This window comes from Triticum aestivum, chromosome 1B, assembly GCF_018294505.1.
Source record: "Triticum aestivum cultivar Chinese Spring chromosome 1B, IWGSC CS RefSeq v2.1, whole genome shotgun sequence".
NCBI classification, from domain to species: Eukaryota; Viridiplantae; Streptophyta; class Magnoliopsida; order Poales; family Poaceae; genus Triticum; species Triticum aestivum.
The window spans coordinates 149,942,858-149,947,236 of record NC_057795.1 but is presented as its reverse complement, the minus strand read 5'-3'; the positions used below and the strand labels follow the sequence as shown (position 1 = coordinate 149,947,236).

General features: G+C 45.6%; 1 long non-coding RNA gene across 5 annotated transcripts; it reads left to right on the top strand.

Moving 5' to 3' along the window:
• Positions 1–1,163: 1,163 nt before the first annotated feature.
• Positions 1,164–3,729, top strand: LOC123112851 (uncharacterized). Of its 5 annotated transcripts, none has more exons than XR_006455758.1 (3): positions 1,164–3,047; positions 3,156–3,366; positions 3,486–3,729. It is a non-coding gene; the product is annotated as an uncharacterized lncRNA (long non-coding RNA). The 5 variants fall into 5 exon arrangements; XR_006455756.1 differs by having other exon boundaries at positions 3,480–3,729; XR_006455750.1 differs by lacking the exon at positions 3,486–3,729 and having other exon boundaries at positions 1,164–2,509; positions 2,887–3,047; positions 3,156–3,470.
• Positions 3,730–4,379: the final 650 nt, after the last annotated feature.

The following is a 4,379-nucleotide window of genomic DNA, read 5'->3' as shown; positions in this document are numbered from 1 at the left end:
TGCATCGAGACGCGTCGCCGCCTCAAGTGCCTACCTCGCCTCCCCATGCGTGGATCCGGTCGCCCTCGAACCATTCCTGCCGGAATCCGGCGTGATCCGGCCAGAGAATGAATGCCGCCACATCGCTAGTCTTCTTCCACTACGGCGCGGCCTGGAACCTCCCATGCCTGCATCTTCGTCGCTGCACGCCGGCGCGGCCTGGAACCTCCTGCTTGCATCTTCGTCGCTGCACGCCCCATGTTTTTTAGTATATAATTGAAACGTTTTTGTCAGATTAAAAAAGGACTGCGGGTTAGATAACTAAAACAGCAGGGACTTTTCTGTAAAAGTGTCACGACGGTGAACCCGGAGACCCAATCCGTGCTTTATTATTAGGGAGAGACTAGCAAAAGGACCCGTGCATTGCAGCGGGAGAAAAGAAATCCTTATCATCAAAAAAAATTGCAAAGGAAAATTCGCCGCACATTCTTCTCCGTGGAGCAATAGTTCTTCTCAAATATGACCATGTGTTGTAACGGGAGAAAACACAATAAAACGACCCAAAACCCTGCCCATTTGCTCCACCCACACACACATGTCTACGTCCTCTATTTCTACATCCTCCATTTGAACACAACACCCCACTCGTGTTACGGCTTATTCTCTCTCTATGTCAACATATTAGAAACTAAAATAATGTAACTAAAAATCAAGTGTCCACAATATTCTCATAAAATGCAAATGTTGAAAGGCTAGCTACACAATAAGTATAAAGCGGAATTAACATCAGGGCTAGATTTGCCAATACAACAAGGAAATGTTGTGCTAATAAGTTTGCCAGGAATATGTTAGAAAAGCGACAAAAGCGCTAGCACATCACTCACAAAATAGGTAGATACAACATATTGTGCAAATTAGCTAAAGAATCACCCTCATACAAAAATATAGCGGTCAGAAGTCACGCGTGAAAAAAAAGACAATATGATATCTCTTCTCTTCTTTTTTATTTATTTATATATATATATATATATATCTTTACCTACTAATAAACCACCGACCGCTTCTGGTCGTCCGTCGTTGGTCGTTTTGCAAAAAAGTCCTTGCATTTTTATGTAATTCGACCCGCACTCCTCATGTAAGTCAACCCGAACCGGTACAGGCCGAGGGAAAAGAAAAAAAAGCACGACGACCTTATCTCCCGCATCTCCACCTCCAGGCGCCGCCACACCCTTCCACGCCACGCCACGCGCCGCCCCCGCCGGCCACCGCCCCTCCGCCACGCGCCGCCCCTGCCAGCCCTCCGCCGCGTGACGCCCCCGCCGGCCACCGCTCCTCCGCCGTGCGCCGCCACCACCCTGCGGCTTTCCACCACCGGGAACACTCAACGCCGACGCCACACCTTCCCCCAACTCCTCTCTCTCCTCCTCCTTTGCCGCACCGCTCTTCATCACCCGGCCAACTCCGTCGAAACGGGCAGGCGGCGCTGGAGTTCGCCGGAACGGGCCGGCGGGTGGTAAGAGCCGCGGCGGCGGCGCGAAAACTGACGGATTCAGGCGCGGCATCGACGGATCTGGTGGCTGGTGCGGCAGCTTGCTAGATGGCGGCAGCTGATGCCCTACTCATCCAGAGAAAGAGAGAGACAGGGCGTGAGGGAGAGAGGAAGAAATGAGAAGGAGAAGGGGCGCAGGGTGAGGGAGGCAGGTAGGGCGGCGTGCTCCTGTTGAGGCGGCAGCGTGCGGTTGCCGGCAAGGGTAGCACATCTCGCAGGAGCACACGTTGTTCCTGGCCAGAGGCCTCGGATCGACCGGCTGGGCTCGGCGCTGCTGAGCAACGACGGTGGCGGGGGGTCAAGGGGATCGTTGAGGACGCCAGTAACAGCCTCTTCAAACTACGCATAATCACTGTACCATTGGCTGCATTGGTTATTTGTATGAGATTCACCCTCTTTGTGTCGAGGAAAGAGCCGGAAGGAGAGTACATGGACAAGGAGGGGAAGAATGACTAGGCAGATTGCCCACAACTCCACAGGTGCAGCCAAACAAAGCCTAGCTGGACATCATTTGTCAAGGTTTGCACACAACTACACACTGAAAATTCTAGCTGGGTTGATTCAGATCTTGGTGCTACTGCCTATCATCCATAGCATCTCCTCTTTTTACCACCAGCCACCACTACCACAATGGTACAGATCTCAACTGAACTCCATGTCACTCCCTTGCCTTAATACCTTCTTATACTTGTTGTTTGTTTGGTCCATCTTCAGTTCCTCGCACAAATCAGGTTGTCCCACCGGCCTACAGAACTTGGATATTTGCTACGACAGTATGCCATGTGGTGCATTACTTGGTTGATGCCCATCGAGAGTTCAAGACTAATCCACACTAGACATTCTTGATTCCTTATTATTTGCATTATTTTCAGATCCATTACCTTCTTGCATATCGTCATCTATGCAGCACATGCCAACAAGCTCTGTCGACGTGGTGCATATATAGTAATCTAACAAGGCAGTACACATGTATGCAAGCAGGTAGGCATCAATGGACATAGGCTCCCAATTATCTTCTCGCTCTGTACTACTTAGACCACACGCAAGCACCCATTATAAGTGATTTTCTATGCATCTCGATTTCATCCCATACCAAAGATTTTTTATCTTGATTTTCTTATGTATAGCACATGCATATTAGAGAAGTCACATCCGCTCAATTATCATGTATCACAAAGTTAGGCAGTAGTAGAATAAGATCATACAGCTGCCTGTTATTTTAGATATTATCATGTATAGTAAGGTGTCGGTTTGCAGGAAATAAAGCACAATTGTGACACGAAAAGTTTGAACATAACCAACGCGGTTTTATCTTGCATTCATGAGACTCGCCTTTAAAGTGTTATCTTTTCACACAGAGAGATATATGAGACCATGAGGGCATCCTATAGACAAAAAGGACATTCGAGGAATTAAAAATTTGAATCGTCTCCACAGAACAAACTGCAAGCTTTGAAATCATTGAAGTGTTGACAATTCCGTAATCTCTTAACATAGCTGCCACCATCATGCTTCTCAGGTAGGCTAATCCTTTTCTCCATCAAGTTGTTCATTACGTTCACGACAATGAGTAGCACAGAACCTAAACAAATTCATAATATTGTCTGTTGATGTCCCCACCACGAAGGCCCGGAGGCTCTGTTCATAATCACCTCTCGCCATATCCGGGGAGGATTATGGTCTAGGGCTCTATGCAGAGCGGCGCATGATGCTGCAGTGTGGCTATTGTCAATGACACGGTCATGATGTTGTCCACTTTGTCCCGGTGGTTCGAAAGCAACGCAATGACATCATGTTTCTTCTCCTCAGCGAGTTTATTATTTTTCATAGACCTCATGGTATAAATATAAGTTCTTGATTCTTCCACTCGATCATATTCATCTGCATCTACTTGGTTGAAATATATTTTTTTCCCGAGTGAATACCTTGCTTCTGTACAACTGCTATGTAGGAGCAGAGTACCGAGGGCTGAGGAGACAAGTGCTGGAGAGGGTGGCATGCATCAGGATGAGGGAAGAAAGTGCTGGAGGATGTAAACATTTGGAGGAACATGTATATAGTGGTTCTTTGTGGAAAAGAATGTATAGAGTGGTTGGTGTATACGTCCTTTTTGTGATAATAATAAATGAAGTGCATTCTGGTGCTATGGTTGTGACTAAAGATGTTAGCGGCAGAAGCAATTGCTACGTAAGTGTGAATAACCTGGTGTGGTGTCTCTTTTGATCCTGCTTTGTTTATTTTGCAAATCACTCCCTCCATTCCTAAATATAGGGTGTATAGTTTTTGGCACGAAAATTAAAGAACACACATGGAGGGAAAATTTCACAAGTTTTGGGCGACATTACACATGACTAATTGACATGAGAAAATAGAGGAGCTTACGTGATATAAGGAAATGTAAACAAATCCCTCAAAAAAAATATCCAAACGAGTGATGCAGCGCAATACACCTTATATTTCGGAATTTTTCTCAAAAATCTATACACCTTATATCAAGGAACGGAGGGAGTAATATATTTCCATCGCTTTTCTTCTTCCATGATTGCTCTAATCTCCAGCAGTTTTGTGTTGTTGATAATAAGTAGTTTATGCAGTTGTGATCATGAAATTGTATTGAGCAGAATAGGAAAATGTTAATGGAATAGATTATGCCTTAACTCTGTTCAAGATAGGTCTAAGATGTGATCATGGCATTTTACTTAAAAAAAAGGTTATTTGTTTAATGGAATAGATTGTGCCTGAACTCTGCGTGATTATGCTGTAACTGCTCGAGACAGGTCTCAACTTAAATATTCTGGAAAGAAAAATGAGTGCCACCTGAATTATAAGTTTATAACACAACGTGTCTCCT